Here is an 18,861-nt window from a genome sequence, read left to right on the forward strand (position 1 = left end):
CGAGCGGCTAGCTGCGAGGGGATGGTTACGGAGCGTGAGGTCATTACTGCGTTGAAGCAGGTTGGCCGCAACAAATCTCCGGGGCTCGATGGTTTACCTTACGAACTGTTCTTGAGGCTGTCGCCCATGTTTGTGCCCCTTCTGACGGGCGTGTTTAACCACTGGTTTGCCCAGGACTCGATCCCGAGGCAGGTAACCAAAGGAGTGGTCACGCTTCTGAAGAAGGGGAACCAACATGGAGGGGGGAATCTAGATGACTATAGGCCCATCACTCTGCTTAATGCAGACTTCAAGATTTTGTCCCGCCTTCTTGCGAATCGACTGCAGGCTGTTATCGGCGACTTGGTCGAACCGGATCAGAACTACGCTGTGAAGGATCGATCGATTCAAAACAATCTGCACTTGATTCGCACGATCTTAGAGGGGGTAGAAGACGACACAGAAGCCGCGCTGATCAATTTAGATCAGTCCAAGGCGTTCGACAGGGTGGACCATGGGTTTCTGAGGACTGTTGTGGAAACCGCCGGCTTTGGTCCGGACTTCCGCAAGTGGATCTCCGCCCTGTATCGTGATCCCGCGGTGGTGGTGCAAGTTAATGGTAGGTTGTCGGAGTCCTTTGGGGTCTCCCGGTCGGTGCGGCAGGGTTGTCCGCTGTCGCCTCTGCTTTATGTCCTGGCGTTGGAGCCCTTCCTTCGCAAATTAAGGGACGAGGCGGCGAGACCAGTCCTATGCGGCATAGCTCTGCCTGGCGGCAAAGTTGCCAGGGTGTCCGCGTACGCCGATGATGTCACCGTGTTCGTCGCACGACGAACCGACATTAAAGCGGTGATAGAGGCGATCGCTGAGTATGAAGTTGTCACAGGGGCCGTGATCAATCGCAGCAAGTCGGTTGGCCTGCGGTTGGGCGCCTGGACCGGGGTAAACTCGCTTCCAGGTGCGTTCGGCTGGACAGATGGCCCAGTAAAGATCCTCGGTGTGTGGTTCGGGCCGGACCTCCAGCTGGACAAGAATTGGTCGGAAGTACAGACTAAGGTCGAGTCGTCAGTAGGGACTTGGATTCGGAGGAAATTGTCCTTGAAGGGTCGTGCGGAGGCATGTGCTACATACGTGTTTCCGCTGATCCTTTACCGTTTATCTGTTCTTCCCCTGCCTGCGGACCGCTGTAAGGCTTTAGAGCAACTCCTATTCAAACTTCTTTGGGTAGGAGGAAAGCCGTATGTCCGTAGACAGGTCTGTACACAGAAGCTTAGCGAGGGAGGCTTGGGGATGCCTGATCTGCTAAGTCACAAGCACGCAGAAAGATTGGCATTCCTGAGTCGGACACTGATGGAGGAAACGCCCTGGGTACCAGTCGTGGAGCAAGCTTTCCCACGGCTCATATCCAACCCTGCCGCTGAAGGTCGCAGAAGACCGGCGGGGGAAAGGTGTTTCCTGACCGAATGCCGAGCCGCCCTTAGGGCATTGCCGGGGTCCAGTGACCTTGCACGGCCTAGGTGGTTGCTATATAGGGATGTAGTGGAGGGGACTGCAAAAGACCCGCTGGTGGAGCGGCTACATCTGTCGAGGGGGGAAGTTCTCTCGCTGTGGAGTTGGGCGCCTGCCAGTAGCTATATTAACAATGCTGAATTTTCGCTTACGTGGAGGCTAGTCCGAGACGCGCTGCCACTCTTCGGCAAACTAGCCAGGGACGATCATGATAGGGATTATTACTATCCCCCGTGCCCACGCTGCAATGATGAGGAAGAGGAGGAGACGAGAGAACACGCGTTCTTTCTTTGCAGCGGGGTGCGGAGTCTCTGGGAGTATGTCGAGGGGGTAACGGCTCGCATCGACCCCGAGCGGTCGGTGCCACTTGATTTAGCGTACGTAGTCGATAATGTGGATCCGCCGTTTGACAGGGAGAAACGGTTGGGGTTTCTAGCGATCCTAGCGGTGGCTAGGTTAGTGACGTGGGTTTCACGTCTGGACATTGTCTATAGGGGGCAGTCTGTTTCCGATCACGATCTGGTTGTTCGTTTTAAGCATCAACTTAAAACGAAAATCAGATGTGATTGGAAAAGATTGCCCCACATCGACTTTGATAGAAGATGGGTGCACAACACTAGTTTGTGCATCCGACGAGGCGCTAGATTTAAGTTCGTGTTTCCACCCTAGTGGTATTGATCCTAGGGTGCTGAGGTTTCTTTTTTCTCGGAACCCAGCCCAATCAAGACAAGTAATATAAGGTTTACCTTATAATATTGGGTAGTTTTAAGGCTAGATAGGCAGTAACCACCAAGAGTGGATAGCTTGTGCTTTTTATAGGGCCTAGATTAGGGTAGTATGCGTGTGGATCCTGCTCCCATAGCTTTTTATTTTTTGATAGATTGGCACTAGGAGAGCTTCCAATGATGCCCAATAGTCCACTTGTTTTATTTTGTCCCAGGCCTATTTTGCCCATTACGTACATTATCTTGGAAGACGCCATCCATCCCTATTATCCCCAACCCTAATTTATTTTCCATACATGTCCCTAGTTCCTCCACTCCCCTTTAGGGAACGACCTGCTTGCTTTCACCCTTTCCCCCCGGGGGAAGAGGACCGGAAGACAGTGGGCGTTTCATATGACAGACCAGCCGTTAGGTAGGGAGGGTCCCCTTACTAACCCGCCCCCATAGGCATTTTGTTAATTTGTTTTCTTTTTCTTTCTTTTTGGGTGTATTCTAGTTTGCCCCCCTCCCCATCATCTCACCCCCATTTAATTTAAAACAAAAAAAAAACAAAACCTCTTTAGTTTGTACATATTTTTTCCCTTTTTAGTTTTTGTATATAACGTTATATGTGTTTCTTCTTTTTTATCACAGCATGAATGTCGCCTGCCATCCCGTAAGCTGGGGAGCTGTTATTTTAAGTAGGTCCGGGTAAGAATTTTAGGCGAAACAGTGTATGATAGAAACTCTAGTGTAGGTTTTATAATAAAGTACTTGCTATCTTACGCAAGTCTAGCTAAGGACTAGAAAAGACCCCCCTTTTTTCCCCACTCCCCCTTACTGGCCTTTGTGCCTAAGCTTCCTCGTACCCCAAATGAGGCCTTGGCAGTAGATAATGCCAAGGCCGGGGACGAGGGGCTAAATATCATACTTACCTTGCATAGAGGTTACGGCGATCAATAAGGTCGTTCCTCCAGAGTGAGACCCTTCCATTGCACTGCGGTTGGGTTGACCTTTGCGATCTTCCCAAATGTGGACGATTCGGATGCATCATTTCTAAGTGTGGGGTCTGCGTACGCGCTCACCCCGATAAATCAATCAAAAACCTAATTCTGGTCGGTAGGTCTACAACTCTCACCGACGTTGTGCAAAAGCCTCTTAGTTTCCCTTTTCTCCAATCGCCCATCTCTGTACGCGCCACAAAACAAGCGAGTTTTCCAGATCAGTTTATCATATTTTTTATATTAGTAGAAAATAAATGATAAAATACTCAATCTCTTAAGGGTAAGGAATCGGCCAAGGTGTCACCTACAGCTACTGAAACTGTTTTATTTTGATATAGATTGATGAACGGAAACGTCTAACAATCTCCAACAGATTTCGTGTATCTATTGGTTGAATCCCCCACCCATGACCCTACAGTCTTTCATTATTTATTATTAATTGATTGTGAGTTGGATTTGTACCGAATTATTGATTTTTTGTTTAACATTTGCAGTGGCGGCTCGTGCATGAAGCTGTGGAACTGCAGCACCCCCCTCCCAGTTATTTCTACACAATATTAATGATAAAATTAAAAATAATACGTTTGTTTTTAATATTTTATTTTTTCTATGTGTACATTATAAAATCATTAAGTTTAATGTCGGTGTCTAAAGTCATATAAAAACAAAATAAAAATTGCTTGGAGCTGTGAAATTACACTTTCTTAATGAAATTCTCTTGTGCGCATGCGCGGATTAGACGTTTTAGACAGCCGATGAAACCCTCTTGAGGAACTGTCACTTGTCGCAGCTCCGCGTCGTGAAATTCGTTGTTTGCTTAGAGTGTGTGCCTGTATAGATATGATAACATTGTTATTGAAAAAAAAGGGGTTTACTTACATTTTTTTTTAAATTATTATTAAAATCTGCATATAACGTATTCTTGTACATAAAATACTGTGCTTTTTTTCTTTTAGCGTTGCGATTTGATTCGGTAGCAGACGGAAATATATAATATGCAGAAACTTTTTTATTATTATTAAAAGTATTCGGGGATTTAGCAGTGGAGCTAACACGCGACTAAGGGTAAAAATCAAATATACAATAAATAAATCTTACCATAAAAGTTACTTTTCCATCTACCTGCTTTTTTGTTTGTTTTAAGTAGTTTTAAATGCTATTTTTTTTGCAACAACTAAACTTTACAAAAACAAACTGTTTACATTTTCCTACAAGCGAAGAAACAGTTTATGTTGAAAATACTTTTTAGTTAGAAATATTGTTAACTTGTATGTTTTAGATAAAAAGAAAATTAGCATTTATTTGCCTCCAACAAGGACAATGTTAGAAGTTTTACACTTTGAAAAACGGATTTTTTAATTAAAATGTGTTTGTAAGTAAAAAAAAAACACACTTTTATAATTATGCATTTTAAACTTTACATTGAATTTGTTAGTAGATGGGGCAGATAACACGCATTAAAAAAGTAATTAGAAATCCTTTTGGACTGAGACAATTTTAATTTTTTGTTTTGTGGGGGGAGAAAGCTACATTAAAATTCAATGTTTTATAATGCTTATATATGACATCCTATTTTCTTATAATAAATCTCCACTTTATGTCGATCTTTACCGGCATGAGAAGGTCAGTAAATAGCCAAGTTTGTTCTTTTTATATAAAATGCACGTTGTTAAAAGATTTGTAAATAAAATTTTGTATCTTTAAATATTTTTGTTTGTTTGCTCACTATATAAAATTGTAAACTTTTTTATCCTGTATTTTATTTGCAAATACGTTTTGTTATAAATACATTTAAAAAAATAATTTAAAATACGTAAAATGTTCGAAGCAGAACCCCCACTAATCTCAGTCACGAGCAGCCACTAGATACAGGACAAGTTTTAATCGTTTATCTGCCGAAAATTTAGATGTCAAAGTTCAAACGATTTTATCTTTACTGTCTCTAGTAAACTATGTATCCAATTTTGGGTCTAAATAGTTGAAATTTTACATAAAGGGTATTCAGAAATGCAGCAAGCTTATTAATCAGTTTTGTGCGATAATGTAGCTGCCAAGAGGTCAAAGTTGAACAAGTTGACCTTTGCAGACTCTACCAAACTCCTCCGCAAATTCTAGGTTTAAACACTTTGAATTTTAGATGTAGGTTATCTGAACTTGAGTCACACATTTTAATATATAAACATATGCACATAATGTTATGAACAGTATATACATGCAAAGCCGAGCTGAACTGTTAGTAATGAAAAAGTATATGTAAGGTAATGAAATATAAATGAAAATAAAAATATTAAAAATCCCAAAACGTTTGAAAATAAAATTGGTACACATGGAAATTTTACAAAAATTATGAAGTTTTGTTAAAAATCGATGATATTCACCAGATACTTCAATTCATGTAAAATACAATTCAAGTCATGTATTGATAATTTTTGTCAGAATATCGATGATATATACAGGCAACTTCCAACTTAGATTGCCGAGAATATCCACCAGAACCTTCAATATATGTGTGGTGATTATTGAAATAAAATCCAAATTACATTGCATTGTAATTATTATAGATGATGGTTGTTAAAATTCCTTACAATAAAGAGATTGGTGAAACAACCAGAGTTGCTATAAAGAAACTTACTGGATGCTATATGCACGGATTTGTACTTTCTAACCGTCATTTTAAAAGCAATTGAATTTGATTAATCGATTATATTGACCAGTCTTTTGCAATTGATGTCTTTTCTATTTTTCTTTCATTTCGATACATGAACTATCATATGCATAACGAGACTTGATTATACAAACTCTCTTGTTTATAGTCGATTAAATAAAACAGTTCTTGTTTTGTTACAGTTGGAGATGGGGCATCCCACAAGATTCTAGACATTCAGCCACTATCTTATACATTCCAATCGTGAGATCGTTTTTAGATTCTAACCGTCTCTTTAAGCGATTTCTAAAAAGTATCTTTTGCACTTAGTTCATAGAATATATTTGCCAGGTAGTTTTTGAAATGATTATCTCAGTGTTAAATCTCATATGTATGCCTAACCTTTATTTCTCAGCACAGAACTATACACGTGTTGCAAGATTATGACTTGTCATTATTTTTCACAACACTTTATTTATTGAACATGAATTTATTTGCTGAACATGAATTTATTTATTGAACATGAATTTATTTACTGAACATGAATTTATTTACTGAACATGAATTTATTTATGAACATGAATTTATTTATGAACATGCATTTATTTACTGAACATGAATTTATTTACTGAACATGAATTTATTTACTGAACATGAATTTATTTATTGAACATGAATTTATTTATTGAACATGAATTTATTTATTGAACATGAATTTATTTATTGAACATGAATTTATTTATTGAACATGAATTTATTTACTGAACATGAATTTATTTACTGAACATGAATTTATTTATGAACATGAATTTATTTATTGAACATGAATTTATTTACTGAACATGAATTTATTTATGAACATGAATTTATTTACTGAACATGAATTTATTTATGAACATGCATTTATTTATGAACATGAATTTATTTACTGAACATGAATTTATTTACTGAACATGAATTTATTTATTGAACATGAATTTATTTATTGAACATGAATTTATTTATTGAACATGAATTTATTTACTGAACATGAATTTATTTACTGAACATGAATTTATTTACTGAACATGAATTTATTTACTGAACATGAATTTATTTACTGAACATGAATTTATTTATTGAACATGAATTTATTTACTGAACATGAATTTATTTACTGAACATGAATTTATTTACTGAACATGAATTTATTTACTGAACATGAATTTATTTATTGAACATGAATTTATTTACTGAACATGAATTTATTTATTGAACATGAATTTATTTACTGAACATGAATTTATTTACTGAACATGAATTTATTTATGAACATGAATTTATTTACTGAACATGAATTTATTTACTGAACATGAATTTATTTACTGAACATGAATTTATTTATTGAACATGAATTTATTTACTGAACATGAATTTATTTACTGAACATGAATTTATTTACTGAACATGAATTTATTTACTGAACATGAATTTATTTATTGAACATGAATTTATTTACTGAACATGAATTTATTTACTGAACATGAATTTATTTACTGAACATGAATTTATTTACTGAACATGAATTTATTTATTGAACATGAATTTATTTATTGAACATGAATTTATTTACTGAACATGAATTTATTTACTGAACATGAATTTATTTACTGAACATGAATTTATTTACTGAACATGAATTTATTTACTGAACATGAATTTATTTACTGAACATGAATTTATTTATTGAACATGAATTTATTTATTGAACATGAATTTATTTATTGAACATGAATTTATTTACTGAACATGAATTTATTTACTGAACATGAATTTATTTACTGAACATGAATTTATTTATTGAACATGAATTTATTTACTGAACATGAATTTATTTACTGAACATGAATTTATTTATGAACATGAATTTCTTTATTGAACATGAATTTATTTACTGAACATGAATTTATTTATGAACATGAATTTATTTACTGAACATGAATTTATTTATGAACATGCATTTATTTATGAACATGAATTTATTTACTGAACATGAATTTATTTACTGAACATGAATTTATTTATTGAACATGAATTTATTTATTGAACATGAATTTATTTATTGAACATGAATTTATTTATTGAACATGAATTTATTTACTGAACATGAATTTATTTACTGAACATGAATTTATTTACTGAACATGAATTTATTTACTGAACATGAATTTATTTATTGAACATGAATTTATTTACTGAACATGAATTTATTTACTGAACATGAATTTATTTACTGAACATGAATTTATTTACTGAACATGAATTTATTTATTGAACATGAATTTATTTACTGAACATGAATTTATTTATTGAACATGAATTTATTTACTGAACATGAATTTATTTACTGAACATGAATTTATTTATGAACATGAATTTATTTACTGAACATGAATTTATTTACTGAACATGAATTTATTTATTGAACATGAATTTATTTACTGAACATGAATTTATTTACTGAACATGAATTTATTTATGAACATGAATTTATTTACTGAACATGAATTTATTTACTGAACATGAATTTATTTATTGAACATGAATTTATTTACTGAACATGAATTTATTTACTGAACGTGAATATTTACATACTGTACAAGAATATGTCTTTCTTTTTATTTACATCATTTAGAAGAAAACAAGTGATTTCCTCTTGTTGTTACATATATAAATGAGTTTGTGATTATCAGTTTTTATCGGCCGTATCGATGAAAAGTTATTTTCGTTTTCAATGAATAGAACTGACGCTTTTGAAGATTTCAAATATGGCTTGTTTATTTTACAGTCATGAAAATACAAGTGAAAATCACACATAAGAAAACGGTGGGTCAGGATGCATGTGACGTGAATTGCAGAACTCTCGTTCAGTTTGTCTGTTTGTGTCTCTCACTCTTTACTTGTCATTTGTCCGTTTATATTGTCGATTCTTTTTGTATTTTCTTTATTGTTTTCGATTGGGTTTCTTTTGACCAACGTTTCCATTCATTACAATTGACATGTGGGTCTTACTTCCCCTGGCGATTGACGTCATCATGACGCATTTCTCTTGTGATCCAGACACCATAAATAACTTGGTCAGCTTTTCCCTGATGATTGACGTCATCAGGATTCATTTCTCTGACAATCCCGGAACCATGAATATATTGATGACATCATTGTGTCCTGGTGATTCCCAGGTTCACGTCGCTTATATAAATCTCTCTCTCTCTCTCTCTCTCTCTCTCTCTCTATATATATATATATATATATATATATATATATATATATATATATATATATATATATATAAGTTGCTTGGCAAGGCCACAGGAGAGACAACCAAGCAGAGAGACCCCCTAAACCAAATTTATCTTGTAGTTCTGGTTCAGTTCGTCTGCTCTCTTATGTTGCCATCCTTCTGGTCTTGTCTTCAGTTCCCTTTTTGTATACTCCCCTCTCTTCTTTCGGGGTATTAGGGTTACTGGGTTGTCATATTCTTCTATTGTGTTTTCCAGTGTGTTACCACTGAAAATTTCACCAAGCTTTGTAGTTGACGTCTGCTGAGGCAAACATTTGGGGTGATGATTCACCATTTTTATTTTGGTCAGAAGAACATTTGATATATTGGGCCGTGCTTACCATTGAAGCTCGGTATGCATGGTTAATTTAAGTGAGGCCTAAATCACCTTCTGTCCGTGGTAAGTACAGCCTGCCCATGCATTGATGTTTGTAAATGACTTTATGAAGGGCAAGCATTTTCCGAGTTTTTACGTCAAGGTTATTGATACAGTTTTTTTGGCCAATTGATTATGCCAAATCCATAGAAGACAACGGGTATTGCCAATTGATTGATGGCAATAATTTTTTTCAGTGATAGTTCTGATGACAGGATTTTATAACTCGCTTGAAGTATTCTCCTTGCTTTTTTTCTCTCATCTTTCCATGTTCAAGTGTCTTATTCTCCTCTACTCACAGGTATTTATAGACATCATCCTCTTCAAGTTCTTCAATAGAGCCATTGTCAAGATTAAGATGTTCTGATGTTGTCTTTCTTCCTTTCCTTATGGTGTACTTAGCGCATTTGTCGAATCCAAACTCCATGAAGATGTCCTCTGTATAATTTTTAAAAATGCCTATCAGAGAGACAAGTTGGTTCTCGGATTCCGCATAGAGTTTCAAGTCGTATATAAAGAATATATGGTTTACTCTTTTATTTTCCTTCTTTCTGCCAAGGCTTAGATTGTATCACGCATTGGATCGTTTTAGTAGCTCATTTAGTGGATCCATTGAGGCAGAAATGGAGCGGTTAGAGGCTGTCTCCCTGGAATATTCCTCGCTTGATCTTTATGTTTGGGGGCTGTATCCTTCCTTCCGTGTGCTGTAGTGTAATTGATGTGCATCATCTGGGCATTTGTTTTAGAAGGAATGATTTAATATCAGTGTGCACATTGTACAGCTCCAACAAGCGAATTATCCAGGAATGAGGCATAATGTCAAAGGCCTTTTTGTAATCAATCCAGGCCATTGACAGATTTCTTTGTCTTCTTCTGCAGTCTTCTAATATGGTTCTGTTTACAAGGAGTTGGTCTTTTGTGCCAAGCTTTTTCATCGCACACGCCCTCGGCCCACTTTCGAGGTAATCATCAGCAATCAGAAGGTCGTGTGTTGCATCAGGAGCTTGTTTTGAGGCAGCAGCTTTGTCTATATTTGCTAGTCATGTTGATGTCCTCATTTTTGGGAATAAATGATGTAAGCCAACTAGTCAGCTCTTCATCTCCACTGATGATTCTATTGAATGGCTGGGCATAGTGATGATGAAGTGCGCTCAGTTTTTTTAGCCAGAAATTTGGTATTTGGTTTATTCCTGGGGGTTTTAAATTACTGCATTGAGCTACCTTCCTGCAAACAGCTTCCTTGGTAATTTTTAGAGCTGGCATCTTTTCTTTCTCCTTAGTATCCTCTTTGATGGTATTTATCCAATTGTTTTCTTTATGTACTTTACTGTCCCCATAGAGTGGCCTCCAAAAGTGTTCACTCGCCAGTGTGAGTTCTCATATGTCTTACTAAGTTTCGTTTTTCAGAAGAACGATAATCACACACTTTACAAGAATATGGCTTTTCCCCAGTATGTATTCTCATATGTATACCTATCTTTGATTTTTCAGAACAAGAAAATCCACACACTTCACAAGAATGTGGCTTTTCTCCAGTGTGCGTTCGCATATGTCTAACTAAAGAATATTTTTCAGAACAAGAATATTCACACACTTCACAAGAATATGGCTTTTCGCAAGTGTGACGTCTCATATGTCTCACTAAAGATGATTTTCTAGAACAAGAATATGTACATACATCACAAGAATATTGCTTTTCACCAGTGTGAATTTTCATGTGTCTCACTAAATTTGACTTTGCAGAATAAGAATATCCACAAATTTCACAATAATGTGGCTTTTCACCAGTGTGTGTTTTCATATGTGTCACTAAATTTGACTTGTCAAAGAAGGAATACCCACACACTTCACATGAATGTGGCTTTTCTCCATAGTGAGCACTTAAATGTCTGACTAAAGATGATTTTCTTAAACAAGAATATGAACACATTTCACAAGAATATGGCGTTTCCCCAGTGTGAATTTTCATATGCCTCACTAAATTTGACTTTGCAGAAAAAGAATATTCACAAACTTCACAGGAATATGGCTTCTCGCCAGTGTGTGTTTTCATATGTGTAAGTAAAGATGGTTTTTCAGAACAAGAATATCCACAAACTTCACAAGAATATGGCTTTTCCAAAGTGTGAGTTCTCATATGTCTCACTAAATTTGATTTTCTAGAACAAGAATATTCACACACTTCACAAAAATGTGGCTTTTCTCCAGTGTGCGTTCTTATGTGTCGAACTAAAGATGATTTCAGAGGACAAGAATATCCACAAACTTCGCAAGTATATGAAGTGCGTGGATATTCTCCAGTGTGAGTTCTCATATGTCTCACTAACATTGATTTTTCTGAAAAAGAATATCCACAAATTTCACAGACATATGGCTTTTCCCCAGTGTGGGTTCTCATATGTTTCACTAAATCTGATTTTCCAGAACAAGAATATGCGCACAGTTCACAAGCATATGGCTTTTCTCGAGTGTGAGTTCTCATATGTTTTATAAAATTTGATTTTTGAGCACAAGAATACGCACACAGTTCACAAGTATGTGGCTTTTCTCCAGTGTGAGTTCTCATGTGGGTAACTAATGTTGATTTGTGAGAACAAGCATAATCACACACTTCACAAGTATATGGTTTTTCCCCAGTGTGAGTTCTCATATGCGTTACTAAAGATGATTTTACAGAACAAGAATATCCACACACTTCACAAGAATGTGGCTTCTCCCCTGTGTGAGTTCGCATATGTCTCACTAAACGTGATTTTGTAGAAAAATTATTGTTACACACTTTACAAGTATGTGGGTTTTCCCCAGTGTGTACATTCATGTTTTATAGAATAAAGTTATTAACAGTTTTAAATAATATTGTATTCTTTTAATTTTAGTCTCACAAGAGATCTGTCCTGTTACTATGCATAATATTCACACACTTCCCAAGAATATGGCTTTTGTCAGTGTGATTTCTCATATTTGTCAGTAACAAATACTTTTAGTGCTATAGTTTCTTGTAAAAACACACACTTGTCTGCAATTTGTGATTTCATCACTTTATAAGTTTTGAAGTATTTATACATTAAACATATTTCATTACTTTTAGCTTTTAAATGTATGATTTTTTCACTCTTCCAGGAAATATATTATTACATAGCATCAGGAGATGCAAATATGCATATAAAGATCTATTCTGTCTGCCATATAAGCCATAATTTTTAATAGGATTACGTTTAAAGAAAATGATGAAAGTGTTCAAGCTGGAACATCTGAAAATAAAAAACAATAATTTAGTATTGTTAATATCACAGCTCGAAAGTTAGTATTCTCTTTGTTCCTTGTTTCTTCTAATATTATTGGAGTCATGATTAAAATAAATTTCTTGATTTTCTTTGCAAGTGTTGTATTTTCTTTGTTTAGTATGCAAATGACGTAATTAAAAGAATATAGTTGAGATTATAATACGTCGAGGTATCTTTTCCATTCTCTGCGTATTATGGCTCATTGTTGTTTGGCCATAATCTTACCTCCAGCACTTTTTATCGGTGCATCTGATCATCTACAGTAGTTAGCGCTTTTCTTTATTGGGACTTCTATATATTTAGTGCACGAGGTGAGAATATGGCCGAACAATGAGGAGGCAAGGAAGACTGCTTGGCGAATGTAAATATATCTATTACCTATTCGGTATTGATTGACCAACCAACCAAGCTGCAGATTCATTGCTAATTCATATGGATGTAAAATCATTTGTAACCACAAGTATTTACCTTATCAGCATGTTGAATGTTTTTCATTAAATATTAATGAGAAACATATATATTTATTTATTAATCCAAACAATTTTTGACAATATCCGAAACGCATATAGATTGATTCTGTTATTTTCTTTGCTTGGTACATTTTGTATTGCTTTACATATATTTCTCAATTGATCAATTTACAAGCTAATTATTTTTATAGGAAGTATTTGTTGAACTCTAATTCATATGGGAGTTAAAAGTATTTGTAACCAAAAGTATTTAACTAATCATTGTGCTGAATTCTTTATCATTAAATATTAATAAGTATATATATTTAAATTACAGATAATAAACGTTTAACTTCAACATATTATTTACGCTTTATTCAAACAATTTCTGACAATATCCCAAACAGATATAGATTGATTCTGATATTTGCTTTGCTTGGTAAATTTTGTATTGATTTTCATGTATTTCACAATTGATCAATTTAAAGGTTAATGATTTTTAAAAGAAATATCTGTTGAACTCTAATCATATGATCATTTTGCCAAAAATCAAAACATGTTCTATAACAAACCCTAATGCATATGAAGATTAAAATTATTTGTAATCACAAACGCAAATAGATTGATTGTTATTTTCTTTGCTTGTTACATTTTGTATTGATTCTCATATATTTCTCAATTTATGAATTGTATTATTTTAGCTAATGATTTTTATATAAAATATCCGTTGAACTCTAATTCATATGAGGGTTAACACTATTTGTAATCACGAACACATATAGATTGATTCAGTTATTTTCTTTGCTTGTTACATGTTGTATTGTTTCTCATATATTTCTCAATGTATGAATTCTATTATTACAATGATTTTAAAAGAAATACCACTGAACCCTAATCCATATGAAGTTACAATTATTTGTAATCACAGACGTTTGACTTATTAGCATGTTGAATCTTTTATCTTAAAATATCGGTAAGATTTTGTTTTTAAATTACGTATAATAGATAATAAACGCCTAACATGATTTCAGTCAGTTAGCTTCCTTTCATATAGAAATCATTGTTATTTTGGGACGCTTTTTTCAATAGTTAACTTCCATTAAAGACCATTCTCATTCACACAAAACAAGACACATTGCCAGTGAAACGTAGAAAATATTATTTATAGTAAAGGACCATAGTAACACAGGCATGTCGCGATATATTTGTTCATATCGCATTTAAATTTCTGCATGATCATACAGTCAGAGAAACTAGAAAGAGATTTTTATTAACGATTTATTCCTTTCTTCGATAAGTCCTGATGAAAAGGGAAGAAGGGGAAAAACATGAAATTAAAAGACACAGACATTAATTTAAAACATTAAATTAAGGGAATAAAATACGATAAGAAAAAAATATGAAAAGAATTTGTAAGGCTTTGATATTTGCAAAAATTGGTACTTATGCCGTTATCAAACAATATTTCAAAACATGAAAGGAATAAAATATGATAAGAAAAAAGAAAAAATATAATAGGGAAAAATGAAAAAGATTTGATTTTTGCAAAAATTGGTACTTATGCAGTTATTGAACAATATTGGTATAAAAATGTGGCGATTCAGAAGAATGGGCGACCCTTAATCTGGCCATACTGGTGTCAGGTAAAAACTTTGATTTGACAAAAAAAAATTATCTGGTTACCAAACAAATTAGCGTGAAATAAAATGTAAAACTTTAGTAAATAGTTTTATTATATGACGTATATTGTACAAAAATATCAAGTAAGAAAATAACAGGATAATAAATGAAATAATACCTGTTTTTAATAGAATTCAATGTTTTTAAATGGTTTGCATCTGCTTTAGTATCATAAATATTTAATGATGTTTTTATATTTTTTAGAAAAAAAAAGAATTTTTAAAATATTTATTTTGTAAAATAGAATACAATGTTTTTATACGTTTTTGTATTATTATTGCTTTTTTAAATAGATTAAAATGTTAAATTATATTTTTGTATTATTTTTCTTACAAATTAAAAGGTTTTGTATTATGTTCTGGGAAAGTAAAATACAATGATTTTTTTTAAATGTTTTCTATTACTTTTTGAGAAAAATTGAATATTTTTAATGTAAATTTTCGAAATATGAAATACAATTTTGTTTTTGAAATACTTTTTAATTAATAATTTTTGTATTATCATTTTTTTTTAGATAATAGAATAAAATGTTTTTGTATCATTTTTTAGAAAATAAAGTACAATGATTTGTTAAATTATAAAAATAATTTTTTGGAAAAAATGACTATGGTTTTATTTTTCTTAAAAAATAAAATACAATGTTTTTCATTTTGTAAAATAATATTTTTTGAAAAATAGAATACAATGGATATTTTTGTATAATTATTTGTTTTAAATAATGGAATAAAATTTTTTGGTCGAATCTCTTCTAGTATTAAATAAGTATGATTCCAAACGAGACGAGGAGCATGTTCAGAAAGCATGGGTTAACTGTTTTTTTTTCTGATTTATTATTATTATTATTATTATTTTTATTATTATTATTATTATTATTTAAATAATGTAATAAAATGTTTTTCAGTTGTTAATCTGTTGTATTATAAAATATATTACTTTATTAAATATTTATTGATTCCAAACGATATGAGGAACTAGTTCAGAAATATTTAGAAAACTATTCTAAATATAGAGAGAAGGGTTTTTATAATTATTATGTACTTTTACTTAACAATTAAAAAAAATCTCGTAAGAATTGTAATTACAAATACTATTTACAAAAAACATCGTATGCATAAAAAAGTAATGTTGAAATATATGTAAGTCCCAAAAAATGTCAGACATGAGACGGTCATCTTAAGAGTTCCCATAATCGCACAAAATCGAAATTAGAAAAAATACTAGAAAAATCCAATAAATTTCACAATAAAAGGTTTGTGCAAAAGTTTTTACAGTATCTTTTGTTTATTAAATTGTTATCTTGAATTTATTAAATTGTTAGATGAAAGTACAAAACACTTGAAAAGTGTAATCTTTAACCCCCACAAATATAAAAAGTCAAAAATCGACAGGATTTCAGGAGCACTGAAAACGAAAATAACGTTTAAAAGTCTAGGAAACAAGTAGTTTCCAAGTTATGGAGAAATTATAGTTTCAAAAAGTGTGGGATCATTTTTCTATATTAATTTACCTTAAAATAATCACCTGCTTATGGCCACCTCTTATTTGGGAAGGGGGTAAACTTGCCTTCTAAGACTTTTTGGTGTGCTGAAAACGAATATCGCATTTAAATTTTCTATAAATCAGTAGTTTTCCCGATATTATTCAATGTAATTATTTATTATAATTGGTGGTCATTGCTGTACACGTAAACGCACATATTTTTTTGGGTTTGTTTTTTGTTGATCTACCAGGTCACAATTACCAAATAAACACCGCCCTTAAAAAAAAATTACCAGAATCTCCCCACTCCTGAAAAAGGTGACCATAAAGGTGACCGTTTTTACGGTAAATTAATATAGAAAAATGATCCCTCACTTAAAAAAAGAAAACTATAATTTCTTCATATCTTACAAACTATTTGTTTCCTGAAATTTGACACGTTATTTTTGTTTTCAGCACCCTGAAAACCTTTAAGAGTAGTAATTTTAATGGATTTTCAGGGTGGAAACACAATGTACCTTAACCTAAAAAGAAAACAAAAAAAACAAAAAACAAATCAAATGAAAACAAAAAAAAACAAAGCTATTTCGTTTCATTTCGAAAAAAAAATAGAAAATAAATAAAAACATCTAATAAAACTGTTTTGTTCATTTCGATAATAAAAAAAAAACAGAAACATGGGAAAAGGGTAAATGAAAATATCGAAATAAGTTTAAATTGTATGTATTCGTTATGGAATGAAGTTCTCCGAAAAAAAGTTCACTTAATTTTATTAAGTAGTTTTTGTTTTATAGCGAAAAAATCATTTTGTTATGATACCGAGCAAAAGGTTCGATTTTTAAGATGAAAAGCTAGTATTAAAGATGAGGAGGGTGAGGGAGTGTCGGCGCTTTAAATTGAGTTATTGTCGATATTTCCTACCGACGAGTGGGGTGGGGGGAAGAAAAGACGTTTAACTTGCAACGAAAAATTACCTCGTTGCTTACAAGCAAACGTATTCTTTTAAATGTAACGTACTGTTAACAGTTGTCGTACCGGCTTGATAGCTCTCTAACAACGATAAGAACAAAATAAACTACAACAACAAGCCTACCAAGGTGACTGTTTTTATAGTCTCAATCTCTCGTTCAGCGAGACTAAAACGAGACTGGAATGTCTATTTAAGCTATAAGGAATAGACATCCTATTTTCTTCATTAACAAACACCAGGCCGGCCCGTTCACAGCCATGAGTGTCTTTCCCACCGACCCACCCTCGGTAAGTCAATCAATTTAATTATCACATATTCCCCACAAAAAAATAAAAATAAAAAAAATCTTGATTAAGGGAATAAAAGTTCATTTAGACTCCCGATAAACTGGGTCTACCAGGTACAACTCCTTGAGGGTCACAAGTTGAACAGAACCATTGTTCATCTTCTGGTGGTACTTCAGTTAGACCCACACAGCTGAAGTGGAACCAGTCATTACATCTATCGCAGGCTATCATAGGTCTGCTATCCTCAGGTCTGTTACAGGTAGGACAGATCCAAATTGTAGTACTCTCTCTCCGTTGTGGGTCCTGACTCATATCCTGTGAATTCGGAGGTTCCATGCTTATAGAATCGGGTTCTCCAGGCTGTGGAGAGAATTCCAGAGGAAAGAGATGTTTAATAGAATATATGTCTATAACTCCATTACCTTTCCTCACTTTCACCATACGCACCAAATTGTCACTTCCTTGGATTAACTGCAGAACTTCACCTAGAGACCAGAAAGGTCTCGTCTTCAGAGGGCTTTTTATGAGTACTATGTCCCCTGGTTTTACTTTATCTTCAAAAGAACAATCAGCTAGGCTCAGAGCCCTTTCTCTGAGACTCAACAAATAGTCCTCATTCCAAACCTTCCTAAATTTAGTTAGGCTTTCTTCCCGGGAATGCAGGGTTTGAATCAATTCACTTCGACTTAGAGGGTCCATTGTTTCCAGGTCCTGGTTTTCAACCCTCATCATTATTCCCTGACCAATATTTGCATTCATGAGAGAGTTAGGGGTTAAGATATTTAGCTCAGAGTCCTCAGAGCTCCTATATGTCAGGGGGCGGCTATTTACTGCCCTTTGCACGTCAGACAACATTGTAAGTAGGCCAAAATAATCTATTTTACCTCTCCCTATTGTTTTATATAGGCAGGATTTTATGGTCTTGATAGACCTTTCCCAACTACCACCATACCAAGGTGAAAACAGTGGAATCGTACAATGCTTCAAGTCATAAGAACTGAATCTTTCTTTGAATTCGTCCGCTAGCATCCCCCGGTTAATTATTCTGGCAGCAGCATTGAATGTGCGAGCGTTATCCGAATAAAGGTGCGTGGGTATTCCATTCGCGTTCGTGAACCTAATGAATGCTTGAATAAATGATTTTACAGTCATATCTGGAACCAGTTCCAAATGCACAGCC

The 18,861-nt window shown here is 33.8% G+C and overlaps 1 non-coding gene across 1 annotated transcript; it reads left to right on the forward strand.

The window, feature by feature from the left end:
* The first annotated feature begins 3,116 nt into the window (after nucleotides 1-3,116).
* Nucleotides 3,117-3,279, forward strand: LOC145271535 (U1 spliceosomal RNA). Its single transcript, XR_013865946.1, has one exon. It is a non-coding gene; the product is annotated as a U1 spliceosomal RNA (small nuclear RNA).
* Nucleotides 3,280-18,861: the final 15,582 nt, after the last annotated feature.

This window comes from Euprymna scolopes, chromosome 46 (assembly GCF_053919585.1).
Source record: "Euprymna scolopes isolate OS-2025 chromosome 46, ASM5391958v1, whole genome shotgun sequence".
NCBI lineage: Eukaryota > Metazoa > Mollusca > Cephalopoda > Sepiida > Sepiolidae > Euprymna > Euprymna scolopes.